General features: G+C 42.3%; 1 pseudogene; it reads right to left on the bottom strand.

The window, feature by feature from the left end:
* Positions 1 to 17,042: 17,042 nt before the first annotated feature.
* LOC101591889 lies at positions 17,043 to 17,822 on the bottom strand (annotated as a pseudogene).
* Between the last annotated feature and the right edge of the window lie 324 nt (positions 17,823 to 18,146).

The following is an 18,146-nucleotide window of genomic DNA, read 5'->3' on the forward strand; positions in this document are numbered from 1 at the left end:
AATTAATGCCAGAAGCCACTGCCTTTGGACTTATAACTGTGTGAGAAAAATAAATCCATTACATGCAATTGAATGTATCCCTAACATATATGTGAATTAGAAAGCATATGTAGCTATCAAAGTACTAAAATACATCCACAAAAGTGGAAGAGTTATTGGAAAGCTAAGAGTTAGTTTAACGTTTTCTTTCCAGTTGGGCTTCAAAACACCCTGCTGGTCCAATTTCATTTCCTCATTTGGGTTCTGATTCATCAGCCCACTAAGACAGTGGATCTTTAAAGTGTGGTCTAAGGACTGGAACAAATACAAGAAAGAGATGTGCTGGTATTTCAAAAGATGTGCTCAACCAGTTCTCAGAGAAAAAAATAGACACTGAATATTCTGAGTGGTTCCATTGCTCCAAACTTGACATGAACATGGTGTGGAGCAGTTTCTAAGCCTCCTGAGGAGGCACAGTCCGTACCTCTGAGGTGAGATGAGGTGTCCTCCCAATAGTCATAGTGGTCCAGGAAAGTGAACAAGAGTCAGACCCAAACCTATTTGCAGATTCAATCCATTCTCTCTCAGAATTCCAATAGTAGTTTTGAAAAAACAGGAAAGCCAATCTTCATATTTACATGGAATTTCAGTGGGCTTCTGAATAGCCAAAACAATATGGAAAATCAGAAGATAACTGTTTTCCAGTTTGCTTACCACAAAACAAAAGTAATTGTCTTAGTTACTCTTCTCTCATTGCTGGGACAAATACCAGAAGCTCAAAATGAAGGAAGGAAAGGTTTATTTAGCTCACAGTTACTGCAAGTTTCTGTCCATATTCATCTGGGTCCAACACAGAGCAGCACATAGCAGAAAGCAACGTTTCATGGTGGTGGCAAAGAGCAAGAGGAACAAAGGGAGGTGTAGCAGCAGCTCAAGCAGCTAGCTTCTCTTCCATCCTCACACTGTAATGCAAATTACCTGCCCCAGGACAGGTGCAGCATCCACACCCACAGTAATCAATCACAAACTCCAGAAGCTGCCCCAAGACTGCATGAGGCTTTGGGGGGACACCTAGACACAAACCATAACAGTGATCAAACAATATGATCCTGAATGAGCATATAGAGCAGTGGAGCTGAACTGAAAATGTAGAAATAAACCCATGTTTATGCGATTTTTTTTACAAGAGGGTTATCACTATTCAATAGGAAAAAATATAACTTCTTTAAAAGATATTGCTAGGTCAACCAGATTCCCATATGCAAAGTAATGTAGCTGAAACTTATACAAATTATATTAAGTGAAATAATTCAGACATAGAAAGACAAATATATAATTTAAGTTATATGAGATATGCTTAATTCATATAGGCACATAGTATATTATGAGGGTGAGGAAATAAGAGGAGTCATCAGTTAAGAGTGCAAAATTTCTGTTGAGATAACAAAAACATTTTGGAACTAAATGAAGGTAACAGTTTCTCAGCACTGTTAGCACATTTAATGCCACTTGAAAATGGCTAAAATGGAAAACTTTGTGTTACATATATTTTATCACAACATAAAAAGATTAAAAACAAGGTTCAGGGTCTAGAGTCCTGTTAAAGGGTGTTAGATTTGCCTTTATCTGTGGACACTTCTTCCCCGCTTTCATCTCCACTACTACACAAGGATTCCTGAACAACAGCTGAGAACTTACTGCTCTTCACTGAAGGATTGTGGGCTTTAAGATTGTTGTGCTGTGGAAGTTTTTGCTGCTGCTGTTGTTGATGGCATGTTTCTCTTAATTAGTGACCAAAATTATTTACAACCGCGGTGTTTTTCTTATGCTCTCCCTCCAGCAAACAGATGTACAAACCAGAGAATAAAAAGCACAAAGAAACACCACGCTTTGGCCTCAAGCCTGTCTCTACCCTCTTCCACATTCCACTTCACTTACATGGCTAAATAACCCCAGTGTCTGCCACCCATGTAACAACTAGGCATGCCCTTCCATACCTGAAAGGGCCATCTCCCTTATTGTCTGTCAGGCTTTCTAACATGGTACCCACGTGCTCCACATCTGCCTGACTCAGTCCATCCAGATGCAAAGGTAAGCTATGATAAAGTGATGTCCTCGAGCTGAGGATTTAGCTCAGTAGTAGAATGCTTGCCTAGCAAGTTGGAAGCCTAGGTTCCATCCTTGGCACCAAAAAAAAAAAAAAAAGTGATGTCCTATCTTGGCTATCATAACTTTCTATTTTTACAAGTTGTTTAATATCAGTAACATGTCAATATAGTAGCACAAGAAGAATAGGAAAAGAAAGCAAGACTAAGATTCTAAGCTCTGTGTCTATAGCTCTTCTGTGAGAAAAAAAAAAAAAAGACCATGGTTTCTAAAGCAACCAATCAATACCATCACACATGCCGAACAGTGAAGACACATTGAGAAAGTGCTGTTAGGTAATTTTGTCTTCATGAGAACACTATGAAGTGTACTTACACAAACCAGAGTGGTGTGGGTCAAACGCTCGTGTGGCCTCTTGATGCACTCAAGAGACATAGTAAACATAAGACCTCTGAGGCTGCTGGCATAAACAGCATAGTGTTTCCCAACAAACTTTTTAAAATAAATAAATGGTTACTCTAAAATGATGATAAAAAGTGTAGCACAGTATATGTAGGCTGTTGTTGGCTGAAGTCTTGCTATGGGGTACATAATTATAAATAAATTACATAAAATAGAATGGAGTGTCCATGCTCAAAACTTTTCTTCACTGATGGATGTATCAGATCAAAAAGGCAGGGCACCACTGCTCTCACACTTTGAATGACAGAGAGGATTTGCTGCCTCTGCCCTTGATAACTGTGGCTTGCTACATACTGTCCTCTTTGCTGACTCTTGCTTCTTAACTAAGGCTCTTGGTTCTCTTTCTGGGCTTCTTCTCAGCAGATTGACCCTGCACCTTGCTTGTCCAAGGCGAGTTTATGTAACAGTCTTGCTGAAGTCTCAGTGGTAACCATAGGCATTGTAATCCAGAACAGTAAGCAATTCAAGCTCACATAGTCAACATCGCTGTTCTTAAAAAGCTCCTTATTTACTCCTACCCGTAGGAACTTTGCTCAGTCCATCTTCTCCTTAGGACCTGGCCTCCTACCAAGTTGCTAGATACCTCCTCTCTAGTGGACAGAAATTCTTCCACCTTCTAGAAGCTTCCAACAATTTCTAGATTCCTATTGCTTGATGATGTATTATGACAGAGAACCATGTTTGATCACATCTCTTCTTCCAGCTAACCATGGAGATTTTGTCTTTGACAACCAGAATTTGCCTATTGAGTTGTTTCCATAAAACAAAACAGAAGGGGTTTTTTCCTTAAGTGAATTTTATATTCCTTCAAAACAATGATTTCTGAAGTGTGGCTTCTGAAGCTTTGGTTTGAGGGCTTCAGTCCTGTACATACTTATTTAAAACTAAGAGCCCTGGGCCTGGACTCAGGGCTACTAGGTCTAATCTCAGGTTGGGGGTAGCTTAGGAATTGGAGGCATGCTGACATGTGAGAACCACTGGCCTTGCAGGTAGTGGATTCAACTTGAATATGCCTAATTTTCTTCCTATTAGAGTTGACGAATCTTCTGTGTTGATTTACTCATCTCTACCACTTGTATTTTGACTATGTCTCCAAAGCACACTTTTGACCAATGTTGAAATACAACAGCCCAGAAGGATAAATCAGGTGCAGCGAACTGATGGTGCCCTGCAAATATTAGGAAAAGACTCTACCTCTGAGGATGCCCCCACACATAACGAAGGGAGACCCTTTCCACATGGGTGAGGGCAGGTGTCCAGCAGGAACACTTGTCCCTGAACAGCTCACACACCACTCTGGAGGTAAAACAATCCAAGAAAAGTCATCCGATCTCCTCTCTCAGATTCGTGCTGCCAAGAGGAAAACGGATGAGAGCTGGTGTCCACATTTCCTAGGACCACACAGCAACCAGCTCAAGTGTCTGCATTTATGGTATTTCGAAGAAATTGTCTCATTGATCACAGTCAAAGAAAAAATTTTCTTGATGGAGTTGAGTTCCAAATACACCAAAGACTGCTAGGAATTTAGAACCAATGTGTGGTCTGGGGATGTGGCTTTAGTGCCCTTGCCTGGCAAGGGCAATGAGCTCAATTCCAGGTACAAAACAAAAAACAAAAATGACAAAAAATAAAAAAGAGCAAAACCAAGATGCCCCAAGAGGGGATCATCAGGTAAGGATTTGTGTACTAAGAGGAGGTATTAAGAGTAGGGGAACTCATTAAACCCATGGAACATTTTGGAAACTTTAATAGTACCATCAACCTTAGAAAAAGTTTTCCCAGTTTACCATGTTGACTTGACACTGTACAGAAATTAACAGCCACATTGGTCTAGAAACATTAAACTTAATTTTTCCCCATTTGTACAGGGTAATGCACTGTATTAAACATGTAAGGTCTTATATACACGCATTTGATTACAGAAACTAGTGAAGTAGTCTATAAATTTTAAAAAAAAAAAAAAAACATGGAACAGCAGGCCAAGTCCATCAGGTGTCATGTGAGGTGAGGCCTATCTAAACTGACTTAGCAGGATTCTTGCTACAGCTGAGTTAAACAGGCCTGGTAGGAACAGCAGCTAAAGCCAAACATTCAGAGCACCCTGACTAAGGTTTGATCAAAGAGAGAACTGTCCTTGCTCAGTGATATCCTAACCTAGCTCATCTTGTTGAGTGCTGAATGGTATCACCCGGATATGAAACCTGGCAGTGCCTTCAGGGCCACTGAGGTAGGTAGGGTGAGTTTTTCCTGCACTAAATGGCTTCAGGTGACACCTGCCCAAGTCTTTGTGTCCAGTTCTAATAATTTAGCTGTCACTTTTCTTGTTAGTCCAGTAACTGTTGCTTTGCCCTTGTCAGTGTGCTTGTCTTTGCTGTTTCCAGCCTGCTGTGAGCTAAGGAGCTAGAATGATAAATTTGTTTAAAATATGTCACATCAGAATGGAAACATGCGGGTGCTGGAATTCTAGTCAATTCTTCTGGTAGATGCTTGGTTAAATTCCCCTGTGAGAGCTTCATGTTAGCCAGGCATAATGGTGCAGGCCTGGGATCCCAGAACACAAGGAAACTGAGGCAGGAGGAATGAAAGTTCAAGTCCTACCTGGGAAACTTAAAGACCCTACCTTCAAAAAATAAAAAGGGATAAGCGGTAGCTTAGCAGCAGAACACCCATGGGCTCCATCCCACAGTACAGCAAAAAAAAGAAAGAAGTCTGGTGTCACTTTTCCTCACTGTTTGTGATTTTTTCCCCCTCTTTCTGGAATAAAAGATGAATTAACATTGGTAAATGTATTCAGCACTAAGAACCACACTGACCATGTCCAGAGATGTAGATTTCACAGCATGGAAGAAATTCAGCACATGGCTACTTGCCAAGCTCTTATGAGAAATCTGCATGAAAGATGGAAAAGGGGTGAACTCAGCAAGCCTGCCCAATTGGGACATGCAGCTGGGATTGGATGCTTTTGCTATAGGCCTTCCAAGTACCAGTACTTCTCCTGAGCAGACTCAAGATGTAGGCTCCCCCATGAGTTGGGGGGCCCTGTTCTATTCCGATGCATGAAAATGTAAATGATCTCCCCAACAGAGCAGAAATTTCTGTGATTATACCAAAAAGGCTGCTGTAATTTTTCAACAGAAAATAAAGAGAAAGGAAAATGACTTTTTAAAGACTTCAGTTCTGTAGGCACCCTGAACATTCACCTCATCACCAGGACTTAGCCTAAGATCCGCTCTTGATTTTGGTCAATGAATGCAATGCATTTCAAACTGTTTTAAAGTTAATATAATACCTCTTTGTAAGCCGTCAGGGTTTATAATAAGAATTGCAGTGGAGGGGGCCGCAGAAGAGCTTTCCTGTGAATAAGGAAGGTTAATTCCAGGGCACAGATTTTATGACACTGAGTCTTCCTGACTGGTAAACTCCCTTACTTTCTTCTAGACTCCTGAGTGAATTCCAAATAGCTGAGGTCACTGAGTAATAAGTTACTCCCTTCAGAAAAAAATCAATATGAATAATTTGCACTTACAGATTGATGGATTGTTGCTTAGCTCTAACACATTTTTCTTTTCTTTTTTTTTTTTTTTGGCCCTGGCAAAAGAGAAACACAGAATTTCACAAATGAGACGTAAGACCTCCCTCTGCCAGGACGAGGGTTTCTCTTTCTACTGAGGGGAACAGGCAGCCCTTTTCATTCTCTGGCAGTGAGGATCCACTTCCTATCTTCTCTGTCCTCCTCTGGAGGGGTACCAGGGGACTCCATGGCTGCTTCCTAAAATACAGAAACACTGAAAGCTCATTCTAGCCAGTATTTCTCAATCACTTTAGGCTACAAATCTCTAATAAAATTGTGTGTGTGTATAATCAAAATGAAATTCTATAAAATAATAATTATCCCTTGTATTATTTCCCTAGTGCTACCATAAGAGAACACCACAGATTTGGTGAATTAAACAACATAAATCTATTGTGTCGCAATTCTGGAGGCAAAAAAAATCAAAGATCAAAGTGTCAGTGGGCTTGGCTTTTTGCAGGGCTTCTCAGATCTTCACATGTGCTGTCTCTCCTGTTTTTTGGGGGGTTTTTTTGTCTGTTTTTTGCAGAACCATGGATTGAACTCAGGCCCTTGTGCTTGCCAGGGAAGCTCTTATTCCACTGAGCCATCTACCTGGCCCTTCTCCTGTGTCTTGACATGGGCTGTCTCTTCTGTGTCTTGCCCTGGTCTATCCTTCGAGACACATCCTTCTGTGTCCAAATCTCCCTTTCTTATAAAGACATCAGTCGTATTGGACTAGGACTCACACCAACAACCGCGTTTGACCTTAACTATCTCCTTTAAAAATCTTGCCTCCAAATAAGATCACGTTCTGAGCTACTGGGAATGAGAATTCCAACTTATGAACTTGGGGGATGGAGAGTAATTCAACCTGTAAGTCTATTCACATACACATCCAATGAGTCTGGTATTGTCTCATTTATTGTGTTTATTTGATTTCTATTTTTATTAGTATATATGCAGTACAAAGTTAGTACATTCATCATGAGGAATTCATACATATACATAACACATTCTTGTTCTTTTTATAACCCTTTTGCTTTCCTTCACTCCCTACATCTCCTGGTCCCTTTCCCATTTGTAAAGCCCTATCTCTCCCTTTCTTATTACAATTTATTCTGATATATATATATATATATATATATATATATATATATAGAGAGAGAGAGAGAGAGAGAGAGAGAGAGAGAGAGAGTTTTATTTCACAACCCAAGAGATGAGCTATGACCCACATTCATCAGCTTTCTCTCAGTGTGATGATCAACCTAAAGGGAGGAAAATTGAAAGTGCCTCACAGTTTCAGTGGTTGCAGTGCAAGGCTCCTTAGCCCTACTGCTTTTAGTCTGAAAGAGCACAGTGCATCACGCAGAAGCATATGGTACAGGAGGCCTATTCACCTAGCAGCATCCAGGAAGCTGAGAAGAACAGGAAGGAGCTGGAGTCCCAACATCCCCTTCAAAGACGCACAACTCCCAATGACCTAATTTCCTCCCACTGGATCCTGTCACTTAAAGGTTCCACTCACTGTAATGTCCTTCTAGAGATCAAGCCTTGGGCTTCTGAAAAACATTTATGGTCCAAACTACATCACAGCCATAACTTAAACACCATTGGGAACTTTGACTTTATCCTTTGGCCTGGCTATAGCAAATATAACCCTGGTAAGTAATCAGAAAATAGCTCTCTGATCTTAATCTTGGTCCTTTCTTGTCCTCAGCAAGACTAGGAGAGGCATGAGGAGGAAAAGTGGTGAGACACCCCCAGTTAGCAGTCCCACCTCTGTCACTTGCTGCATGCTCCTATTCTGTGCAAAGGCTGTTGATGCAGCTGCGTCCCAGGGAAGCCCCTAGCTGACAGCTGGGCTCAGAGGGCACTCGGCTTCCTTCCTTCCTGACTTCCTGAGTCCAAATCTGTGAAATAAGTGGTCCTCCTGCCGTATCCTGTGATCTCTTCAGAAGCTGACAGATTATCATCAGATCCTGGCAGTATCTCCTCAAAGGAAATCTCATTTCCCATTCACACAAATTCCATCATAAATCCGAAGCTTTGCTCTCTGCAAGTTTGCTTCACACCCAGCCCTTCTCCTCATGCCTGGGAGAACTGTTTCATGTTATATAAAGACATCCCTATAATTAGTGTTTCTAATTTGAATTATTTTTTAAAGGATCGTTAACATCCTTACTTTTTTTCAGTTTAATTCCTAGTGAATTAATTCTAAGAAAATTTCTTTTATGCATAAATAGATAGACTTTTTCTTTTGGAATAAAAAGCCTTTAAAGGATTTTTAAGAAACCATCTGGTTATTAGGTATGAATTTAAATTCTTGCCACCTACATTTCAATATTCCATGAAGTGCCTTGAGTTGCCCGCACCAAATTATCTGCTGTCTCAAAAAGAAAAGTGCTGTATACAAACCTCAGGATGCTGCTATAGCCTGGAAAAAATTATGTAGACAGAAGAGGAAAGAGCAGATCTGAGGGTTAGAAATCTCTAGGTTAAACCAGAAAAAAAAATTGAGAGACAAGAGCCCAGGAAAAAAGTCCAGGTATACTAAACAAACTAAACAGAATCTCATCTTTGGATATGAAAGAAACATGAGCCTCAGGTTGCCCCAAGCATCTGGGACCGTAGACACACTTGTTAGAACCCACAGTGGGATATTTTCCACTTTCTGAATAAAACAGTGAGGTAAGAGGAACATTTGAGGAAGAGGTGACATCACCATCATTTTGAAAAGAAAGAACGGCTGGTTGAGATAAGGATTTCTCCCCCACTTTTCAGCTAGATATACTCGGTTCCTCTACATCTTCCTTTCTTCGTCTTCTAACTGCCATGACTGAGTGCATGTGTGCATTACTCTTTTCCTTCCATCTTTGATCTACCTTCTACCTCACCCCAATCTACCAACCCAAAGCCACATCCGAAGTTCCCTTTTCACCTTTTCATGTAGCAGTGGTTTTAGGGTTGCCTTCACACAACTCTTTCTGGGCCTAAGTCCCCAAGGCCCTCCTCTTCACCTCTAGCCTATGAGGTGGGACTTAAAGGATTCAGTATTTTATACTGTCCTCATCGCTGCACTCTGCCTTATGAGGTTTTATAATCTGCCATGCACTGTATGTATTGATCAGTCTTGCTTGGTAACAAGCAATGTCAAAGTCTCAGCATCTTCCAACAGCAAATTTTTATTTCTTGTTCTCTTATAGGATGGCCACAGGTCAGCTGTGGCTCTGCTCCACTGTTTGTCTTCTCTACAAGTTATTTTCTGGGTAAAAAATGTTATTTGCAGTTTTTATAAAAATTAGTTAATTATAGGGGCCGGGGAGATGGCTCAGTAGAATAAGTACTTCCCTGGCAAGCGCAAGGACCTGAGTTCAATCCCCGATTCTGCAAAAAAAAAAAAAAAGGTTAATTTTATAAAAATTATAATCATGTCATATATCATTTTTGCTTGTATCAGATAATTATTTAGCACTTCATCCATTTGCTGAATGTACCAACTCAATAGTCTCTTCCTTATATTGAATGTTAATATTCCTTGTGTGACTGTGCCCATGATCTATGTATCCAGTCATCTGTTCATAGACATTTCCACTGGTTCTAGCTTGGAGCTATTACAAGTACAGCTGATATGATATTCAGTTTTGAATCTTTGTGTGAACATATGCTTTCATTTCTTTTGGGTAAACGCGTAAGTGTAGAATGGCTGGGTCATATGGTAGAGACATGTTGAATTTTTTAAAAACTGTCAAACTGTGAAGGAAACAAGAAATAAAAATTATTAAGATGCAATATGTTTATGTACTATCCCCAAGATGAATATAAGTATTATGTACATAAATCCAAACGAAATTTTAAAATTATATCTTCCAAAAGCACATCTAAATCATAAACTCTGATACCTGTGATTGTTACTTTATTTGGAAATAAGGTCTCTGTAAATATAATAAAACTATGATAAGGTGATGGTGCAGTGCATGAGCCTTAAGTCAATGACCAGTGTCAAAAAAAAAAAAAAAAAATTAAACACAGAATCAGGTGAATCCTGCTTGATCACAGAGAAAGGAGTGATGAATCCAGAAGCCAGGGAAAGCCTCCAGTCCTTGTTCTGTGTCCAGACAAGTGAAGTATTAATTCACATTATAACAGAGCCCAGAAAATGCTGGCTAATTTTGCTTAAGCCCAGAATGTCCCCAGAGTCCACATTAGTCTTTTAGAAGAACACACACAGAATGGATCATGAGAAAAACACACCAAGCTGTTTTCGAGTGTAGCTGTGCCATTTTACATCCTTACATGCAGAATGTGGGAGTTTCAGTTACTTCACGACCTCATCAACACTTGGTATGGCCGGGCTTTTTTATTTTTTATTTTTTTTTTTCGGGCTTTTTTAATTTTAGCCATTACAATAAGGATATTATCTCATTGTGGATTTATGTTGTTCTAATGACAAATGATTTTGAGCATTTTTTAATGTGCTACTTTCCACCCATACATCTTTAGCAGTAAAATGCCTATTCAAATCTTTTGCCCTTTAAAAAAAATTAGGTTGTACCTGGTATGGTGGCTCAATCTTGTAATCCCAGCACTCAGGAGACTGAGTCAGGAGGATCACCAGGAGTTCAAGGACAGCTCGGGCTAAATAGTGAGTCCAGCCCAGCCTGAACTGCAAAGAGGATCCTGTCCCAAAATACATATAATTTTTAAATTAAAAAAATATTAGGTGTTTACTTTCTGATTATTGAATTTTAAGCATTCCTAACATGTTCCATAGGTAAGTCTTTATTATATATGTGATTTTAAAATATTATTTGTCTGCCTGTGGCTTCTTTTTTCATTTTTATAGAGACTTGTGAGAGCAGAAGTTCTTAATTTTGATTAAGTTCCATTTATCATTCTTCCTTTTAAAATTGATGCTTTTGGAATCATAGCTAACAATTTTTTAAATCTTTTATTTATTTACTTGGTACCAGGTCTCATCATATAGCTAGGATCATAGTGATCCCCTGTCTTAGCCTGCCCAGCACTGGGATTACAGGTGTGCACCCAGTTTCGGTGGCTGGCTCAGGGCAGGGCTGGCACAGCATGCCAGTACTGGCGATCGAACCCAGGTCCTTGAGCTTGCCAAGAAAGTGCTTAGACCACTGAGACATCTCCTCAGCCCCATATTTAGCAATTTTTGTTGAACTCCAGGACATAAAAATTATTGCTTTATGTTTTATTCTAAAAGTTTTATAATTTTATATTTAATATTGAGGTCTATGATCCATTGAGTTATTTTTGCACATGATATGAAGTATTGATTGAAGTTAATACTTTTGCTGTGGATGCATAATTGTTCTAGCACTATCTATTGAGAAAACTATGCTTTGTCCCCTGAATTGCTTTGTTCTGTCAAAACTCCACTATGGTCTATTTTGGAGCTTTCCAGTCTAGCCTATTAATCTATTTGTCTAACAATGTGCTAATATTATACTGTGTCTTGGGTACTGCAATGCTATAATAAGCTTAAAGTCAGTTGTGACAAGTTCTCCAACTTTGTGCTTACTATTCAAAGCTGTTATTGTTGGTTCTTTGCATCTCTGTATGAATTTTATAAACAGTTTCTCAGTCTCTATCCCCAATGAAGCCTGCCACAATTTTGACAGGGATGAGCTATGATTGGTTTAGTACCTACTATTTCCAGATATTCACATGACTGTTCTCTATGTAGCTGAGGGGGGCAGAATAGTCACGTTTTGATCGGTGAGACAGAGGGACAATCTGTCTCAAACACAAAGACAAAAGGTCAACAAATGGAGGGTGGCAGAATGGAAGCCTCAAATTTCCTATTGGGCCTAAGCAGATAAACTAATGGCAGCAAGGACTCCCCACTCCTTCATATGTGGAAAAACCAAACATCTAAGACTTCCCAGGTTTTCATTTCCTCTAGCTGACCATGTGCTTGCTGTTATAATAAGCACAGGGAGGAGCAGACGGGAATAGAAGTGAGCCTATTTGGATCGAGGGGGAAGCTAAGAAACAGTGCTTTGTTTTCTAACTGTTTTATGTGCTGTACATCTTAAAGACAGAGGCACTTTTATTTCTTCCTCCCACTTTTACTCTCCTGACTGCCCCTTTCCTGTAGCTCACATGAAGCCCACAAGCTCAGTGGCTATTCACTGCGAATAAAGGAATGTCCCCTTCATTGCTTCTCATTGTACTTCTATTAAACTACCAAGAATATTCAAGGGCAGAGACAGACCTAAACTCTTACTCTGTACTCAAGAGAACAGTAGATATTTTGCTAATCATTTTGTTGAGTGCCTTGTAAGAAGGCCAGTTACTTAGAAACAGAAGATGCTTTGAGATCAAAAACAAATCAAAAGCATGAAATGTCACAGAAGATTCTCATGCAGGGAGGAAGGCAATGGGAAAACAAAGGGAAGGGCCCAAGGGGAAGTGCTTTGTCACTGGCGTTTCAGGGCCCTGGCCATTGTCCTCAGCAGAAGCTCTGTGAGTCCCACACCAGCACATGCTTTGTCCCTCAATCGCAGCAGAGCTCTTCTATGGATGCAGGCATATTTCTGAGGTATTTACACTCACTATTGACACAGCGACAGGTAATATGAGTGCAGGCAGCTGTCACCTGCCTTATTTCACCTGAACAGGAATCCAGCTTTAATTATCCTCTCCAGTGTGGGAATGGTACCCAGAGAACGCAGGCCTCAGAGCGGCTCAGACCCAGGTGGAGTCTTGCTTTTCCCCTGCTATGATCTGGTCTGAGTGTCTTCAAAATTCATGCGCGAAGCTTGGTCCCCAGCAGAACTGCAATGAGGTGTTTTCTTGTTTGGGGTTGTTCATTTGTTTGCTTGCTTTTTTGGTACCAGAGATCAAACTCAGGACCCTGCGCTTTCCAGGCAGGCACTTACGCTGCTAAGCCATAGCTCCGGTCCTGTAATGAGGTGTTGAATTGATGTGACTCTCTAGGAGTAAGGACCCTTTCATTTCATCTGTCCAATAGGCATTCATGTAATGGCTGTCACAAAGTTGGCTTTCAGCTGTAGAAGGATGGATTGATGGATAGATACACAGATCAGCAATTGGGTGGTTGGAGGGAGGGAGGGAGGGAGGGATGTGCAGATGTATAGATGGATGGATGGATGGATGGATGGATGGATGGATGGATGGATGGATGGATCATATCTTCCCCCAGAGAATCTCTGAGGAGATAAATGAGATAACATATATGAAAAGACTGAACGCCTGCTGGCATGCAGCAAGTGCTCATTAGACACAGGTAGAAGCCAAACATATCGTCACCTGCTTCAAAACTCTCATAGCTGCATTTGTCCTCAGGGGAAGGATCGACTGCTTGAGCAATCTGGCCCTTGCTTACTGCTCAGTGCTCTCCCTTCTTGTCCCTTCATGGTGTTTCCCCTGGGCTCCTACACATCTTCTCCCACCTGGAATGGGTGACTCTATTTCTCTTTCTTGTCCAAGCTTAGGAATCTCCTCCCAGGGACTCCTCCCTTTGCTCACCTTAAAGGGAAGGTTCCCAATGAAAGGGAGGTCAGGAGTCAAAGCATTTGAAAAAAAGGTAATCAGAGAGAATTTTTGGATCTGGGAAGCAGAAAGCGTCCTCTCAAATTTGCACCTCTACTGCCCTGGGCTAAGCAGGTGGGAACAGCAGCAGAGCTTCTCCTAGCCTGAGTCTGGGAAGTCATGGGCATCGAGGCTGTAGATCAGAACAGGACATGGGCAAGGTTGAGCTGCCAAGAAGGGACAGGTTCCTCGAGGTTCCCCATAACCACCTGGGAAGGTTAGGCTTGCCAAGAGCTGCAGGGACAATCTCCTGAGTTCCCTCATTGCACAATAAAGTCATGTCTTCTCATGCAGGAAAAGTTATGCGGTATTCAAGCCTCTGTGTCTGACGTCTTCACTTATCGTTATGGTCTCAAGGTGCATCTGTTTTTCCAGGAGTGACCAAATATGTTCTTGTTTGTGGTAGAGTAGTACTCCCTTGTGTATAAATGCCACACTTTCTTTATCCATTATTAGCAATACAAGTATCAATTTTAAAAAGTCCAGGTATGATGGCACACACCGCAACCCCAGCACCAAGAGGTTGAGGGAGGAGGATCACCACCATTTCAAGCACAGACTAGGCTACATCGGGAGTTCAAGGCCAGCCTGAACTACACGGTGAGACCCTGCGTCTAAAACAGAACAACAACAACAAAATCTCAAGCCTGTTCCTAATAGCATGCAGGAAGCCCTCCATTCAATCACCAGTGGAGGTGGGGGGCATTTCCATAATCCTTCCCTTGATTCCTTGGTGCTTTCACCTTATTTCCTGGAAGATGCATTGTTCAGGGTTGCCAGGTTTCTATAGATTACGTCATTCTTTGTTGATTTTGCTGTGATCAGATTCTCCTTTTACCAAGAGCTATATGAACCATCAAAGCCCCGACTGTCTGTAAGACATTAAACGTGTGCAGTGTGCCCACTGATCCTTCTTTCCTGCCCCTCACTCCCAGATCCTCCTCCTAGGGGCAGCTCCCTGGGGCTGGGGCTCTCTGACATTTCCATAATCCTTCCCTTGATTCCTTGGTGCTTTCACCTTATTTCCTGGAAGATGCATTGTTCAGGGTTGCCAGGTTCCTATAGATTGCATCATTCTTTGTTGATTTTGCTGTGATCAGATTCTCCTTTTATCAACAGTTTGAGCTCTAACTCCCAAACTAGGTAGTTAAGTGCACAGTTCTGTGGTTTTCCTGTGCTTAGAGCCACTGTTACCAAACTAATTTTGGAGCAATTTTGTCACTCTGCAGAGAATCCCTACACTCATTAGCAGTTACTCTTGTCCTGCTCCATCTCCTGACCCCGGGCAACCCCAGGCAGCCCAGCCTACTGCGCTGTCTCTACACAGGTGCCCATCTTTCTCTGTCTCATCCCACAGGCATCATCCCTGGCTGCCACCCCCACCAGTTCTGGGGACTGAGAGGTCCTCAGAGAAGGGCATCTGGCACCTTCTTGCTGAATCATAGCATGGTGGAAGACACCAATGGTGGGAATGTGGGGAAAAACAGAGATAAGTGAGAGGAGTTTAAGCTAGCAGTGTCAATCCCACTTATAACTGACAATAGCCCATTCATGAGGATGGAGCCCCGTTACAGAAACACATCCCAACACTGTCTCAGCATTGGGAATTAAGTTTCCAACACACGCTTTTAAAGGGACACTGTCAAACTAGAAAGGGCTATAATCAGAAAAGCAACTCTGCTTAGCCCTATCTGTCTGCTCTTCAGGGCTGGATCATCCCAGTTGCTGGGTGGGGACTCAGGCAGGCCAACAGCTTCCTGCTGACTCCACAAGAGGTAGCCCAGGGAGCCATGAGATCTCTAGTTTGAAGTCCTCCCCTCATCAGCCTTGGTGTCTTTCTGATACCACCCTGGGGTTCTGTCTTGGTTACTTTTTACTTGTTGCTGGGACAAAATACCCAACATCCAAAATTAAGGAAGGAAAGGTTTATCTAACTCATAGTTTGTGGAGGTTTCAATCTATATTCGGCTGGCTCTACGGCAAAGTGGCACATGGCAGAGAGCAGCAGCTCGTGGCAGCAGAAAACAGCCAAGAGCAAAGGGAAGGGCCACAGCTGCAGCTTCTGGCCAGCCTCTCTCCCCTCCTTATAAGCAGGCTACCACCCTATAGTGGGTTGTAGGACTCACAATACCCATGCCCTCCTCTTGCACAGGATGAGGATGTTTACAAACTAAGAATCCTGGTTCTCTGCTGAGTCACTTAATTAAACATCTAAACTTCTCAAGTTCTCTCTGCCCTCCTCCTGGGGAGGAGTAGTGAGGGATCAAAGGAAATGGCCACCAGCTGCAAGCACATGGCCTGTGGAAGAAGCCACCTCCTTCAGCAGCCTTCCTCTCAGCCCCATAACTGCCATGCCTTTTACTCAAGCAAAAGCATTCTGTCTGCTGAGTCCCGTCAGAGCTCTCACTTCACACCTGGTCACCTTGCACTAACACAGGTCTAGTTCTGCTCTTACCACTGGTGACTGTGTGACATCCCCAGGGGGCTCTCTGTCACATATCTTTGACCTGAGGTCAGGGAAAGGGTAGGTGCACAGCCTTCTTCTTTGTGACTTTAACCAGCTTCCTGCCTTTGAGCATCCACCTGTGTCCTCAGCCTTCTGGTACCTGGAGTCACCTAAGCTCCTGCAGGACACATAGCAGGTTCTCTAAAATCAGCCTCAGAGCCAGCCTCACAGACTTGAGGAAGGACGGTCATGCCCCACTCTCCCCCGATGGAGGAATGGAACTGTTCCATGGTGCCTGCTTCTCTTCAAAGACGCTATCCTTGGGCCATCAAGCCCCCTCAGCCTTTCCAGAATTCTGCACATACAGCAGGCTCCAGCTGGGGGCTCCAGGGCCTCCTGGCTGGTTTCCAACCCCTCCTTTGCGTGTCTTGGAAAGGAGGGAAGGAAACTGTGCTCCTTACTTTTTGTTTTGTTTGGTTTTGTTTTTGTTTTGCCTTCAGAAGCATGTTTATTGTGTTTGAGATGATACATCAGTGCTCTCTGAACTACAAAGGGTAAAAGGAAATCCTCTCATTACAAACTGACAAAGGTAAAACATTTTCACAGCAGCATGAACCACATACTCAGAAATAGATCTTGGTTTAGTACAAATGACATAATTCCTAGTCATCTACAGCTACTTTTATAACTTCATACAGATAATGAATTAGGCTAAAATGCACTATAATATTTGGTAGACTTCAGGACCAGTACCCTTAGTACATCACAAAATACATTTTGATATCCCAAAGAAGCAAGACTTGCAAGTAGGCGTTTTAAACATAACTACTCTACAGCTACAAAGTTCTACTCTTGATAGCATTTACCTTTTCAGGGAGTCTTCCCATCTCCAAAGGATAAAAGCAGAGAGTAGAATCAGTATAACATATACACAGAAGTCCGGATTGTAAAAGCTAGAAAGATTTGCAGCACAGAGAGAAGAGGCCTCCTGCCCTTCACACCGCACACACATTGCGTGAATTGTGTTGCGTATCTCTTGGCCCACTGTCTGGCTATCCTGTCATGTTCTGCTCTGTTGGTCAAATACTGAGTGGCTATGCTTCCAACCAGAGGATCCGCAGGGCTGCAGTCTGTCAAAAGGGAACAAATAGACAGCAAAACCTTTGCAATAGTCAAAGCAGGACTCCAGCTGTCTTTAAGGATGTCCAGACAGATGACTCCCTGACTGTTGATGTTGCAGTGATAGATTCTGGTACAGAAAGTAACCTTCGGTGGTTTAAATGGATAATCTGATGAAAATGTGATATCCAGAAAAAACACACCACATATTCATATGCAGAACCTGGCGGCCCAAGCATAGTTGATCTCCATTCATAAATGTTATCTCCTTTAGGCCCAGCACTGCCGTTAGGAGGAGGATCCAGGGTTATCTCTGCTAGCTCCTTCTGAATTCTTTTAGCACAAGTGGATAACTTAGCAGTGGTTTTGCTAGAGAGTTTGGTGTTTTTCTTCCGCTGGGTGGCAGGTTTTCTTTCTTCTTGCTCTTCAGGCTCTGGAGTGGCAGAGTCTCACTGATCCGCATCTGAACTACCACTGCTGGTGCTGGGGCTCTCATCATCCTACCTCTGCCTATCACTGGACATTGTGGTGAACTTATCTCTCAGAAAACTCGGCCGCCCGCCCGGCCCGCTCGCACGCGCTGCTACACTGCAGGAGCTGTGCCCCTCACTTTGGAATGTCATTGTTCTTAACACCTATTGCCTTGGGGACTCAGGCAAACCTACACAAGGTCTCCATTTGACACCCTTCAATCCTTCAAAGAAGCTCCTGGAGGAAAGAACTCTGCTGCCCTCATCGTCACTGTCTTCACCCCTTACCTGGTGCTTAGCAGTACCAAGCTCATGGTGCTAGCAGGTATGTCAGAGGAAAGAGCAAAGGTGACAACCCAGCATCATGAAGAAAATGGAAGAAGACAGGTGCAAGAGTGCTAGTTGGCAGTAATGACTCAAAGGGAGGCTT

This window comes from Octodon degus, unplaced genomic scaffold, assembly GCF_000260255.1.
Source record: "Octodon degus isolate 3935 unplaced genomic scaffold, OctDeg1.0 scaffold00225, whole genome shotgun sequence".
Classification (NCBI taxonomy): domain Eukaryota; kingdom Metazoa; phylum Chordata; class Mammalia; order Rodentia; family Octodontidae; genus Octodon; species Octodon degus.